Source organism: Eutrigla gurnardus, assembly GCF_963514095.1.
Source record: "Eutrigla gurnardus genome assembly, chromosome: 2".
Lineage (NCBI taxonomy): Eukaryota > Metazoa > Chordata > Actinopteri > Perciformes > Triglidae > Eutrigla > Eutrigla gurnardus.
Window position 1 is genome coordinate 22,000,310 of NC_139916.1, and position 15,429 is coordinate 22,015,738.

At 46.9% G+C, this 15,429-nt stretch overlaps 1 protein-coding gene across 3 annotated transcripts in view; it reads right to left on the reverse strand.

Annotated features, from left to right (window-relative positions):
- Positions 1 to 15,429, reverse strand: part of pdzrn3b (PDZ domain containing RING finger 3b) — an 89,255-nt gene that overhangs the window by 28,217 nt on the left and 45,609 nt on the right. The window contains exon 1 of one of the 3 annotated variants that reach the window (XM_084037634.1): positions 4,015 to 4,136. The exons of the other annotated variants lie outside the window; for them this stretch is intronic. The gene's annotated coding sequence lies outside the window, so the exon portion shown is untranslated. Of the gene's footprint in view, positions 1 to 4,014; positions 4,137 to 15,429 lie in introns of those variants that run through there. 3 annotated transcript variants of the gene reach the window in all.

A 15,429-nucleotide genomic window follows, 5' to 3' on the forward strand; every position in this document is an offset into this window, starting at 1 on the left:
ACACTCCACTGAATAAGTGCAGACTCTGACATGCTGGTGCTGCTAGATGAAAAGACCCATCAGGCCAAGGAACCACTGATGTCTGTATTACATTTAATAGCCATGTGTCCACACACGGAGTGAATCCTACAGCATAGCACAGTCCGACTACAATATACCAAACACAGAACTCTTAAGCAAAGAGCGGTTAGTAATATTTCACTGCTGCAGTTGATTCTAGCGCTGCTCAAACCATCTCTGTCTGCAGGATCCAAAGGCACCACTCTGCCAGACGACACTCACATTGCCTTTCTACTGAGGCTCACACTCCGAGCTCTTTCAGCCCCATCTATCTCTGTCAAAGCTCCTCAATATAAAGTACTTCTTCCTCGCTCCACCACTGACTACTTCCTTATCTACTGCTCGCAGCTAATACACCATTATTCAGACTGCTTCCGAGCCAGTGGATGTCCCTCAGCAAAGGAAAAAGAAGATCGATTTTTGCTAGTTAGGTGAGGAGGTATTACGTGCGAGTCACAGCTGGCTGGGCTGCCAGCTGGAGGGAACGGCTGTGGACGGCAGATCGCACAAGGACAGGCCTTTGAATAACACTAGCAACCCGGAAGGTCAACGGTGGATACAAAAGGAAAAAAAAAAATAAAGAGGAAAACTAGAAACACTGGCTGATTTACTGTTGGAGACCATTGGATTCAAGATACAAGCATGAGACCTGATAACACCAGTTATTGTCGATGTGCTTATAAAGACAATCAAGATCTCAATGGAAACCTCCAGACAAACAACCAACATCTTTCTAGCATTTGATGGCGGTTCATATATCCACAGCCACCTTTGAATATTCAGTACAGAACACATGAAAATCCATAAAAGCTGAAAATGTAGAGGCATTGGAATTGGAGAGAAAAATGTTGAATTGATTTTTCCTCGAGTGTTTCCAGTATAAGTGAGTTAGTCAAGGAGAAAAGTCCTCTAACGCAGCTTCCGAGTCCATGAAAGCCTCGCACTAAAACTAACTTCTGCCTTAAAGTATGCACTTTAAGGCAGAGTGTCTATATATTCAGTGGCAGAGGGAAACCTGGGCAACACTGACTTTTGAAAAAAAATAGGAGACTCAAATGAATTAATGGTCAATTTAAAGAAGAATTCATCCAGATTTTACAGACTGACAGGCAAGCAGATAAGCTTCAACAGAAAGTCATAATTTAACCCAAGCAAGCGGATTGGATGAATGACCCCGCATGTCTCTTCCCAGCTCCCTCTCCCCGGTCCCAGGGGACTGTCATTAGCTGTCCCAGGGTAATATCTCCCCCTGCTCCTAATTGTGAGCCACAGGTTGCCATGGTGTTTCATTAACCCCTCTGCTTGGATTCTGTCATTCCACTGTTGGCTCACCACAAACGTCTCCTAATGGTAGAAACAGGTAAGCAAGGAAAACCATTAGCCAACTTCAGCATCGCTCACGTGACCCCCCTTTACGCCTTGCATCAAAATACATTTCGGGTGAAAGGATCGCAATTGTGTTTTCAAACCACAGACAACAACTACGTGGGCAGGAGAACGTAATCGCATTCAACTGTTCCAAACCGATGGAGACACGGATTAATGCCAGGTGTAAATGTTATACCATCTTATGTAGATATGATCTGGATATAAGATACGTTTTAACTCAAGGTGTAAAGGTGGTTAGTGTCTCAAAAAACAGATGATTTTTCTTTAGAAATAAATAGAATCAGATAGGATGGAGGATAGAGGGATACAGGCTGGACTTGGACAAGTTATTTTCTATGAGATGCAGCCATAATGACCTTGGTATGAACACGTGTGTGTGGGTGTGTGTGTGGTTGGGCTGACGAGACAGTCCTGCAGGCGCGTCTGAGACGACACTAACAATGAAGCTAATGCACATGCCGTCCAAGACCCCGGTCGCCAAGGAAACACAATCTGCTTCTGACCGTCGCCATGGCAACCTGCATCCCAAAAGTGTTAAGGGCTCCCTTGAAGGGGCGATGTCCCATTGTTAAAGATTTCTCTCCGGAGGTTATCTGTCTTCATCAGTGTGTACGTTACTCAATGAAAACAAGCCATTATGCAGCAAATGAGATTTTCCATTTAAAAAAAAAGAGTGTGCAAACTCAGCTCACCCTCTGAGGTCACACCATCCTTTCAACAGTATAATATTGGAGATAATCCTTTCCAATCAGCAAGAAAGGAATTCAGATGCAGAAATATCACTAAGTGTGCCAAAGAATGCTAATTCGGTTGTTTTTTGAATGAAAAACCGTTGCTCATTGACCAGTCAGTCCGAGTCCGTCTACAGCAGCGTGCTTGGCCATGATCAGCTACACACAAAGTCATGTTATGCAACCTGAGCCGGGCCGAGAATGTGATTTTCTCCGCCCAGCGGCCTCTTATGCTGCTCTTGATGTGTAATGAGTACGAGGGTTCAGGTGAACTGGAGCTTTAGTTCCTGCCCGTGCGCTCGCTTTGGTAATGAGATTATCGGTTCGGATGGGAGTTGGAAGGGCTGAAGGATGGCAGAGCTGCAGATATGTGTGTGAGTGTGTGTTTGTGTGCGTATGGTGGGGGAGGTTCGCATACATGCCAGCGTTGACTGCCCTGAGGGGCTGATCAGCAAGCAACAGGGCAGAGATTAACTTCCGATTACATCACAAATCTGCCCCAAGCCACTGTTGTCTGCCAATACATGCAGCACCGAGATTTGGATTGTAGAATCCACCCCTGGTGACACACACACACTCTGGCTCTCTGACATGCACTTTCCCTCACATTCCAGCACTGATGGGGGAACAACAAACAGCCTGCCCATGCAGAACATACATAAGAAGTGCAACCCTCGTGCAGAGGCAGAGGAGCGAGGCCACGGAGAGTTCAGCCACCGTGCAGACTAAACAACCCACGGAGAGAGAGCCGCGATCACTTGATCTACTCTCATTCGTCAGAGAGGTCGTGCCATTTGAGAGGGATGGAAGGAGATGTCCATCCGTTACGTCAACAAGGTCGGACCTTCCACAGGCGGCAAGAAAGAAAAAGCAAAAAAGGTTGGGATATAGCAAACCACTTGGATTCTCTGGGGTGGCAAAGAGCTTCTTCAGGGAGAAACACTGAAGTGTCAATACACTTGGCCCGACGTTTTTTTATAATCCTCTAAACTGCAGAACACGTCGGGAGTCTATTGCAATGCAGTTGTTAGTAAAAAATCCATAGCGGTCTGCCCTTGTGATGATCTCACAATATATACTGTGAGAAGAAAATACATTAAACGGTGTCGGGATGTGCTGTAAACAATACAGTGTGAGAGACGCAACAAACACAGCTGGCTTTTGTGTTAGTGGCTTGCTGCTCTAATACACAAGCCAGCTGTGTTTGTTGCGTCTTTTATCCTCACATACCGCCAACATTTCAAAAGCACGGTGGCTGATTGTATGTGCTTCACATTCAAATACGCTTTCATCCATCTCATTACGAGCAGACAAGCCGCTCAAAAATATCAAGTAGTTGTGAAACTTTCTGAGACATCTAGGTTTTTTTTTCTTTAAAAGAAAAAAATAAGGCACACAAAGCAGTAAGGAGAGGTTTTGCTGAAGGGAGGTGGGATCAAATAAGGGCAAGGAAGAGAGGTTATTTATTAAAGGGAGCTCTGAAGGAGCTTCTGAAGAGTCACATCGCCACCTGCTGGTGATGTTTATAAGTCTGGGAGTGAACCTGCCGATGCTGAGCAAAGGGGCTTCGCAAAGGCTCAAAGCTTTCTGCTCTGCTTTCATGTCGCATGAATGTTAAACGGAGACACTGTAACGACTTTCACAGATGTTCAGTGAGGAGAAGAAAAATGAAAATGAGGAGAGGGTATGGTGAAGGTAAGTAAAGGAAGTGGAAGAGAAAAACATAGGTAGACAGACACAAAGTGAGAGTAAAAGGGGAAACAGCTTCAACAAGCGGCCTAATCCCTGAGTGATGTCTTGTGGGGGAGGGATGAGGAGCCACACTGGTGTTTACCTGCTAGATTCTCCAGCAGGCCATCAATCTCAATGTGGGCATCACACCGGCCGCCCCTACTCCTTCTGGCATTTCATCACGCCGCCTGTCCTCCCATCAAGCACCTCTCCTTATGTGTGTTTGGATGTTTCTGGAGCCCAGCTGGTTGTGGCGGCAGTGGGAGGAGAGGTAGGAAGAAAAAGAGGGGAAAAAGGAGCTTAGGGAGCCGGAGCCATGGCTCCAGTCTAGCATGACTCAGTCTGGGTGCATCCATGCCCCCGGGGAAAACACACAAAACATGTACCGAAACACATGCCCCCCTCCCCTTCCTCGCCCTCTGTAATCAGTGTGCTCAGATGCCCACTTTCCCCCTTTTACAAGCATTTCCATGTCTCTTAGCCCAGCTGCTCAGAGCAGTAATAACGGCAACGACAGGGGAGCCAATAGAAAAGCATTAGTCTGTCACAGGCTGTTTGGGCTTTCCTGCAGAGAGAGAGAGCCGGGAAGAGAAAAAAAAGATGAGTGCTTGGCCGCCTCCCTGCTCCAGAAGGCTGAAGAATGCGACGCCCAGAAGAGAGCCCGAACTGGACGACGTGAGAGGGGCCAGAGCGTTTACAGCCCCAGGGGGGTTGGGGGGTGGCCCACCTGTTCAAACAGCCAGGGCTATCCTGAGGAAATGAAAACGTCCATCTCTGCAGATCCTGCACACCAAATCCCTTTCACTTCCTCGCCGAGCTCACGCAGTATCTTCTATTTCCCCAGCTGGCCCCAGGACCGTCTCTCCCTGCCTATCTGCCCATCTAGAGCCGGCACAGAAACCAAAATAAAAACGTCCTCGACTCAGTCAGGTGGAAGATTAAAGCCTTCAACGTCAAGTTTCTGCAGTAACGTTTATGAAAAAAGCAGCTATGGTATGTGAGACGACTTAAAAGTGGGTCACAGTAATTATTCACAGGCCCTCTCACACAGAAAGACCTCGCCTGGTGAACCAGCGCCGCAGCAGAGGTCGAAGTCCTAAGCAGATGCCATGGATGGTTGGCAGTGAGGAGGAACTGTGACTGACCTTGGCCGGTCATCGCTCAGGTCATTGCTCACGCCGAGACTTGGGATGATACGCAGGGTCACGCTGGGTACGAACCCTTCTTAAAGCAGCATTCTGCAGGTGCTGTTTCTAGAAGTGTAGGTGCATGGTGCAGCACATGAACATTTAAATGTGTTTTTTATTTTCCAAGACAAACAACAAGACAATGGGTGAAAAAAAGCTTTCTACGTTATGAAAGATTTCTTATATGATTTATTAAGTGCTCCCATTCCCGCCATAAACCAGTTCACAAGGGAAATACATTTCACTTACTTTGCCGTTTCATTGGTTAAATGGGAATACATTTTCTCTTGCACAACTTCCCCCTAAAGCAAAAACAAACAACTTCCAGACTGTGTGTATTAACCTTGAGTCCCTGTCTCTTCCCAGCCAGTCTCGGCCTTATCAGCAGACGCAGACTCCTGGCGTCGGACGGCGTAGACAGAGGTACCTAGAAATAAACACCACCTTAACTGCACCCATCGCCGTAGAGATACCCTCAGGGGGCAGGCCAATGAAATACCTGACAATGGGGGAGCAGCCTGCCAGCGAGTGCCATCAGCTCTTTTTATGAGGGACTAATGTACTCCCATGCCTGTGTCGGGGCTGTCCGTTATTACCGCCGCTCACTTAGTCCTCTCAGACACTCACTTGATGACTCATGCTGCAGGAAGAGAGGAGGGGAGGTTTTGTTGGTGTCTGTCACCTCATCACTACACCACAGGTATAAGAGCCTGAACCTTATGGGTGTCAGAGAGGGAGAGGATGCAAATGATCGCAGCTCCGGCTGGTCCTGGCACGACATGACAGCAGAAAGACAGCCAGTTTCCCCCTGAGCTTCCACCAGAAACCTCAAATTACACCTTTCAGACGAGTCATAAATCAGAGCTTGTTGGTTAAATGCTTTTGTGTCAGACATAAAACATAAGCGTGACAGGTGGGGGGGAAAAGTGAGTCAGCTAGTAAAAGGAAGGGAGCGAATGGAGCTGCGGTGGGGAGCCATCAAACGGAAAAATACACAACAACCACCGGTGACATGTTTGTATGCTTTCACTAGGACTTATCACTTCTGACACGCCGCTTTGAAGAGTGGCATGGGCTTGGAAGTTGTAAGTGCACAATGTGGCCACCAGGGGTCGCTCCATCCCTCCAGTGTTGTGTTTTAAACACTAGGGCAAGGCCAGCTGGACAGGAGTCGAGCATTTATCCAGACACAGAACCCGGCTCGGCGAGGAGCATGCGGGTCGACCTGCACTCAACGATCAACAGCTCCAGTTGCACATAAAATGCATATTTTGGGGAGCATATAAATACTTTATAGAACTGCCACAGCTGGCACTAAAACTTGTAAATCCCTTCTCATTTGTGAAAACATCTGCCAAAATATTCCTTTGTCTTGGGATTATTACTGACGTACAAGTCCAGCGCTCCATTGGAGAACAATGGGAGAAATGTCTACATTAGGGTTTGCTTTGCAACACCTGAGAGAAGGGAGGAACACAATGAGATGAGAAATGCAAAAAGCTCCCTGCTTAACATTCAACACTCTCTAAAGATGTTGGTGACAAATTTATCTGTTTTATTACAAGAGTCCAAGAGAACAGCAGAGAGCGTGGGAGGTGGGAAAGTAGAAAAATAGAGACAGAGGGGGGGAAAAACAACAGTTGGATGTATAAAGCCCTTTTGCTGGTCCCAGAGGGCATTGTAGGAGAAGCAACGGTGCAAAGCTCATGGTTGACTTGGTCCATCACAGGCGCATTTGTACTTTTCCAGCAGGCAGACAGGAAGCACCTGGGTCCAATGGCTGGAGAATGGCGCCCCCCCTTGCCCCGCCCAACGCAACACATCATCAGCTCGACTAGAAGGATCCTGTGCTGGCTCTGCGGCTCTAAACAGAAGTCTCTGGCTGCCTGTGTGTAAACAAACATGCCTCCTCTGTACGCAGCGGCGGCACAGGGGAGTTGGTTCTTTCATTCTGATGCCACCCTCAGGCACCGAAAACAGTGAGGAAGAAAAGTGCGTTGGCTCCGAGACCTGCCTCTTTACACGAAAACGAATTAAATGGTTTTCCCTCAGCAGGGCTTGATATCCAAACTGTAGAGAGCTGCCACTAGAAAGAGGAGGAGAGGGAAAAAAAGAGGGTTGTATCAAGAGCAAGGATGATTGAGCTCTGTGGGGTTTTGGGCGGAGCACGAGTGGCTGGGTGGGAGCCTGGGTGAGCTGGGCCTGGCGGGCACTGGGTCGCGTTTTTGGTGACTGTGTGGCTGCTCCTGCTGGGCTGAATGGGGGATGAGAGGCTGGCCACAGCAGCCAGAGGCAAGTGGCCCAATGTAAACAGCTCATTCTGGCGGTGAGGCTGAGTAGCTGCTGTAATTACTGCTGGTCATGAGAAGATGAATAGAGATTTAGAGAAAGGGAGGAGAAGAAGTAGATGAGGAGGATGGGGGCATGAGTGCTGGAGCAAAAGGTGGGGTGGGGGGGCGTGGTTCAAGCCTCACATCGATCCTTATCTATCACAGATTCCCAGGGAAAGAATCATAAGGGGAAGGAGGCCCGGGGCAAGGAGTGCAGTTCACACCAGTGCTGCACCGTAAGGCCAAACACACCAAACGCCAAGGGCCCCTTGGCAAATCCACTCTAATGCTACTGAGAGCCAAGGCTCTGAAAATGAAGTTTGTGGATATTCATTTTCCTTACAATGGACTAAGCTTAAAAAAAAGTAAAAATCTGTTCCAAGTTTCGTCTCGTGCTCCAGTTGTAGGCTCGTGACCTGATGTGCCTCAAAGAAAGCTCCATGTGGGCTTACATTTGAAACACGCTTGAGCATTCCCGAGCTAAAATCAGGGAGTGAAAATATTCCTTGAAGGAAATGGAAATGTAACAGTGAGACCTATAAAGTGCACTGACTTTTGCACTCATGTTGTTGCTGATGGTTTTGTTTCCCACTCGTCCTTCTCTCCACACAACAAAGGGCCCTTATCAAACCCCCGATGCCAGCCAATTAGCACCTGCTTTTATTTCCTTTTTTGTTGCAGCATGCAAACCTTGATCTGAAGTGAAAAACAAGTGAAAACCACTCAGGGGGGCTATTATTCTTTGAAGAAGCCGGTAATAACGGGTTACTTTTTAACTCCCAGTAACAAGTTACAACTTCTGTGTGAATTATAAAAGAGCCCTTTTGTCAAACATTCCTCTGAAAACCTGAGTGTTTTGAAGACCGTTCATCGTGGGCCACAAGTTGATTTAGAGTTTTACCATTATGTTTCAACGGTCCAAAACTCAATCAGGTAGCAAACTAATCTGACTTTACATCTAAGCATAGTGGCAGGATTCAGGCTTATTTCCCACATGCAATTCTGTTTGATTAATCCACCACTACATGTGTCTCTCATGAAAATGGAACAGGAGTAGAACAGATATTGAATTGTTTTCAGTGGACGTTTGACTAGTACAAAAGAAAATGGTGATTGTTGTTAGTTGTTATGGCGACAGCACATGTCAGTGGGGCAGGGAAGTGTTGTCACAGCTCACTGGGAAGATATCGGTGACAGATGGCTGGCTAGTTAGTGGAAGTGAGGCTGCTGCTGTTACCTGCCCAGTTGCCAGTGTAGCATTAAAGAATGGCAGAATGGTTGAATCAGTAAGCTAGCTAACCAGCCAGATGTGCGCTAGCCTGTCTGCTAGCTAGTTTGCTAATTCCACTTCATTAATGTTGAACCTTTTAAAGAAAATTAGCCTACAAAGTTGTCAGTCATCTGACAATAGCAATGTGCTTTCCTACGCTGTGACAAGAGTGTGTGGATGAAGCATTAAGTTGTTGAATTTGACTCATTTACTCTGGCTCTCTGTACTTCATAGCATTGCTACTCAGCTGCTTGTTGTAGCTGTTAGCCTACCGCAAAACCTCACTTCAATGAGGTTTCAACATGACATGTTGTGTGCGCAACCCGCCACCGGGGGATATTAAAAGCCTGGTTGCTTGTGCAAAAGGAGATGGTGTTGGGGTTGAGGCATATTGTGGGATCTTCTTTCCATGATTATGGCAGGATCTCTGTGTAAAAGCGCCTTATATGCCCTCTTGCATAGGTCAGAAGTCCCTCCAACCACTCTGACTCACTATCTGATCCCTGCTGGCCGTTTCCTCGAACCCAGCTCTGATTAACAAACAAGCTCGGGAATGTATCCAGGCCTCAGGTAGTTGTGCAGCGGTATGAGAGTCGACTGCTGAGGATTAAGACTCGTTTTTATACCCAGATTACAGAACACTTAGCCCCCCTGGTGGAAAGAGAATGTGGGGAGGGCGTGCGTATGGTGGTCAGAGAAGGGGGAGGGGCATCAGGTGTGCCCTCGCAGATTAACGTAAAGCTCCTGGTAATGAAAGAAATGATGACCGACACTCCCCACATCGCCTTTGAAGTCTGATCAGACAGGGGAACAAAAGACAGACCTCCCCCCCAAAAGGAGCCTCCAGAGGATCAGGATCCACACACAGCCTCCCAGAGGTCGGCACTGATAAGGAGGACCGGGATTAGACCCATACGGCCTGGAGTTCTTTGTCTCTCCCTTTCACTTGCCACTCAGCCCTTCCTGACATTGCACCAGCTAATTGAGTTTGATGTTCTCTTATTAGACCAAAAGAGCCAACAGGCAAAGGGGACGAGGGAAAGTCTTGTTCTTAGCTTTTCTGGCTGCTGATTGAGTTTGCCAGTTTCAGAAGGTCAGCCTCCACTGCTGGAAAAAAGAAAGAAAAAAGAAAGTGCAAGGATGTCTGAGAGGGTGTGATACAAAGTTTGGGTTGATCTGTGCATTTTTTTAAGCAAAGCACACCAAAGCTGGCAGAAAGAGAAGGTCAAGAAAAATTCTCCCATCGCGTGCTTATAAACATTAAATAAGGATTTGAGAAAAACCAGCATTAAGAATCTGAAACCCAGGGCTCGCCTACGGGATGTCACTGACGGACGTGTCTGATATTGTACTAACAGGCAGCCTGTGGACTGTTCAGAACACATGCACATACTCAACCACAAAACGCATGTGAAAACAAATTGTACACTGTACAGACACATGTATTATTGTATTTCTATACTTGTAGGAGCCCTCCAATGACCACAGTTTTCTCCAAACCATAACCTTACTATGTATGACTATGTTTTATTTACAATCCTTGAGATGTTCACAATATCAAATCCAATTTACTATTACCCTACATTTAATCCCATCATTCAGGGACATTGTTTCTAAGAAATAGCCACTCAACATTTTGGCACTTAACAATCTCTCTACAGAGTTGTTTTTCGTGTTACTGGTGTCACAGTAACAGTTGCCACCAGTAACCCCAAGTGATGCCAAACTGTAAAAATGTGGTCCCCCGGAGTAAATAAATAACCCCGAACTTGACGGTCTGACATTCCTAACAGAAGATCTGCCTTTCAAACTTGGTCTGTGGAGCTGGAGAGACATGGCAGTTTACCAGGCATGAGTGGTCTAAGGAGAGATCTTATCTCGTTGCATTATGGGAAGTGTAGGATCCAGTGTGGCTGGCGGTTTACCTATAGGGACTGAAAGTCAGGAAATAATGACCTCTGCTGCATACATTTTGACTGCATTAATTTTAAACTAAGTACAACTGTAAACAAACTTACTCCAACATGCTTAACCCCAAAATTGCCAACAGTTATGAGGACAGGAAAGGTCTTCGGTCTGGTCAAAAAACGATGTATGATCCTCATAAGGACAGGTCACATACAGACATACACACATAAACACAATTTTCTCTCCGAGTAGCTCCCACCTGATCCAAAGATCGGTTCACTTGCTTCATGAAGGAGTTTTAAATAGGGCGAAGGCTGCTCTGACCAATCCCTGCTCTGGGTGAGAGGAATGCATCCTTGTGTATGAGCCGCTCTGGGGGTTTACACAATGTACTAGCAGAGGATTTGTATCCAGAGAACAGGGCTCCCTCCAGCTGTGCTGCAGTCCGGTGGGGTTAAATTAAAGGCAAGCTACACAGTGTTGGCACTCCTGTTAAACCCAGGATCTCTTACAATTGCCTGGCTCATTTTCAAATCATCGTCTCTGAAGTAAATGTCAGTGACCCCGTGTTCATTTCCAACATGCTCTCACTAGCATTGCATCGCTGACTTTTGAATCTGGATTTGGCAGTTTTGAAGGGTAAAGTGGCATTTGAGCCAGATCTGTCAGTACGCTGCCAGCCGGTTACGACTCACTGTCATTTAACATTGAGATCAAATATACTATGCCAAGGCCCTGCCATGATTCACCCTGATGAGACGGAGCTGCTAGCTCATCACGAGCCGAGCTGTAATCCCCCGTTCTTCTGACCCTCTGTGAAAGTCATCAGCTGATCAGCGAACGCCCCCCTCTCGGCATCTTCGCTCGACTCCGGGCTGATTAAGAGGATTTGGAGGGAGGGAGAAAATAATGGCAGGAAAAATGGAAAAGAATACAGAGAGAGAGAGAGAGTTGATGAAGAACACATGGTTATTCGCAGCATCAACCCAGAGGAGAGAAGAAAGTGGTATTGTAGACGACGCACGATCAGAGCGGCAGATGGCACTGGTAGTGTGGAAGTGACTGGGAGCAAGGCTAAAACAAGGCTCATTATCACCTCTCTCTGCATCACATGGCGCATCACCACCCGTACTTCTCGTTCTCGGCTGAGAACGGTGCATTACTCTCCCAGCACGGCCTCTTGGCTGCCACAACATAGCAGCCTCGCCCCGCTCTACATCACTCACACTTTTGCCCAATTAGAAAGGAAATAAATCACTTTATTTTAACAAATCCAAAATCAAACACAACAACAAGACTGCTGTTTTAATCTGATTGGCCACCTTGAGTACACAGATGTGGATTGTCTATATTGTAGGATGCGAAATCTCAAAATTACCTTTGATATGTCTGTTTTTGTTTACCTGTTACCTGCAAATTCATTCAACCATCTGTTTGTCTTGAAATAGATTCACCACTTACAGTGCAAACCTCCTCACAAGGTACAATTTCATACTAAAGCTCAAAACTTGCAAAACAGGATTTCTAGCAAGACCTTCTCAAACACCTCTATTCTGGGCGCTCAACACCCCCAAAACAGGCCTGGATGTATCAGTCCTAGAAGGGCCAGGCTGTGCACTTTACCAGCTGCCCACATGATGTTTTATCACGACTGCTGCAGCCCTTTGTAACCTCCTGCTCAACTCCATCATCCACTGTGCACTTTACTGGTAGCCGGGCCAACACCAAACCACATAAACAGCCCGCCTTTAGAACGCGCAGCGCAAATTCAGTCCACTCGACAGAAACGTTTCTGTTGACCGCCCAAAAAAACACTAATTGCAGATTATCTCATTGAGCAAATGTGATCATGACTGTTCATAAATACTGAGGGGTACCTCAAACTCAGATCGGTTGTAAACCCAAAATGCAATTGATGGTATTTAGCAGCCAAGCGCGGCTGAATGTGATCTTTATCTGAGGTCGTGACTGCGCGGTTGTGTGTAAAGGAGAACACGAGCGAGCCAGCAGAACTATCGACGGTTAAGGATGTGTGGTCTGGCTAAAGTGGATGAAGGTTTGGAAGGGAAATGGGGTTGAATGTGAGACGGCGCAACATGCTCTATTCCTCGATCCCAACGGTCGGGTTGGCCAGCCCTCTAGAGGATCCAGTTCAAATGTTCTGTTTAACCGAGGAACCGAAATACACCCTCGGCGTGGTCCCTGGGTGACGCAGCTGTTCCTTCTCAAGAAACGCAAACCTAATGGGCAAAACAGCAATGATGTCAGCCATCGCAGGCAACGCAAGGATACAGTCTGTCTGGTCGTGGAGGAATGTCCCCGGGTTTGAAATGTGGTGTGATGAGAGGTCAACATGTAGAATACTGTGAGTAGGGTTTGTTGCAGCGCAAGGGCCGTGCTCTTGGCACCTTATACTCTGAATGGAAAGACGTGTGTTGTGGTGGGAGCAGCAATTTCCGCTTCTGCTTCTGAGGTTGTGCATAGACGGCACCATCGGGATTTACTGCTCCGACTGAGATGCACTACGTCATCCTCATATCTGAACCAGCCACGCTACTGTGCGTGACCGTTTGCCAATTTGAGGGAAGGCTTGACGGTTTGACTCTATATCCTGTGGCGATACAATGCTGCAATAAACAGAACTGCCCCTTAAACTTGAAAACTTCTTTATTTGTGTTCCATTTTCCCTAAATGTGGAATCTCCTGTGTATTGCTTATGGTCAGATTCTTGCGACGGTTGCAAATACCGCAAAATTAAACTTTTTCCATTGTTGACCTTGCTCATTGTTCATGATAAGGCTGTCTTACAACTTCCCCACAATGTCAGGGTAAACATGCTTATCTTTAACAGCCCCATGCCATCCATCCCTCCTCCGCTCCCTGATGCTCCCAGGATGTAGTTGAGGTCGGGGAAAGGCAGTTGGTTTATGTAAGCAAGAGTTTACCAGCAAGTGTGTGTGTGTGTGTGTGTGTGTGTGTGTGTGCGTGTGTGTGTGTGTGTCTAGGCACTGATGGAGGTGTGTGTGAGCTTCCTGTCCCCACTGGTAGACAGTATTCCTTAAGAAATTTAAATGTGGCATTTTAATCTGGAATGACATCAGAATTATTATTTGTAGACGAAAAATAATATCTTGGGCAAAGGGTAAAAGACAAAAGGGAGTCTATGCACACACTCATATTTTTGATGGACAACTTGTTGTTTTATTCATTTTTCCTCCATCTTTAAACCTGAGCTCACGGCCCCTTAGTAAGGATTACAGCCAGTGTCACTCATCTGTTTACCTCTGCGCTATTAACTTGCTATATAATCAAACGCTCCCGACTGGAAGTTACTCTCTAGCGCTAGACTTAGGGATTATGCAAAGGAGTAAGTCAATACAGGTTAAGTCTCTATTATCGCACAGCCAGTACTCGCCTCCTGGCGCTAAATTGCCATCTGTAAATGGCTCCTTTTGTGGCGCCTGCACAATGGAGAACGGAGGAGAGATAGCATTGGCTTGTGCCTGTAATCAGCGGCCGGGTTTGACTGACGCGCGGCATTATTAGCGTGACACAGGCGAAGGAACGGGAGCTCCCAGATTACAATTTACACACTATCTTCTAACGCCGCTCAAGTCAAGGGCCTGTCACAACAACAGGTACCCCGGGGATCAAACACACACACACACACACACACACACACACACACACACACACACACACACACACACACACACACACACACACACACACACACACACACACACACACACACACACACACACATGCACACACAGAAGAGATGTCAGGAAGGAGGAGGACAGGATAGAGTGCCGAAAACTGTGACACTTTACTTACATGGCAGATCACAAAAGCTTTTGGAGCACAGGAAATCTTTCTTACCTGCAGAGAGAGAAAAAAGAGAGAGATGGAGAAAGTTGAGTGTATTTCTTTAGCCCGGAGTGTTTGTGTCATTTGTCTGGCCAGTTGCTTTGGGTTCATTCTTGTCTCCTAAGGGAGACAGATCGGGCGACTGGATGTCCATATTTGGCCACGTGGGTGCTCCTCCAGACGGTCTGTTTAATAACACAGGGCCTGGTCTCAGCTGGTTGGGCCGATGGGCATCATTCCTCTTTCTGCACAATGTACGTCTCATCATCAACAAGCCCACAGGCCGAAGTACAGGAACCCGGGAGTATGTAAGGTAAGTAAGTGTCAAACACTGCTGATGCTATTTATTCTATCAATGCTAGTGCTCCTAGTATGACTTCAGTCTCTCCTCCTGCTGTTATCACCTCAGCGATTGGCCGCATGTGTGCGTGCGTCCCAAAGAGTGTGCACCTCCGTGTCTGTCCACAGCTAATTTCGCATTCTTGTGCAGCAAACTGCTACTATTCTGGGTGGCCAACGATGGCTGCATGCTCACAGATCTCTCCCCAGTGACTCACACTTTATGAAAACACATTTCACTTCCTGTGTTATACTGCCATTGACTGCCTGCTGACTCCGCACTCACTGCTCCTAACTGGCACCCTGTCGGAAGGGGCCGCTAGTGATAACGCAGCTAAGTGCATCGCGACCCCTCAGCCGTAACTCTGCGCCCAGAGACACTTTTAGTGTTTCGGATGGTGTGTTAACAGCTAGCTGCTAACAGAACTACTACCAGTACACATGCCCCTGAGTACATTGTTACTGCAATTTCAATTCTGGCAGTATTGCCGACAGTACACTTTTTCATCATATCATATCATATCATATCATATCATATCAGTAGGTGGTATAAGAGGATTTTCTTTCCGCAAATCTTTTTGTTTGTACATCCCGCTACTTAACTGTGTTCAGTG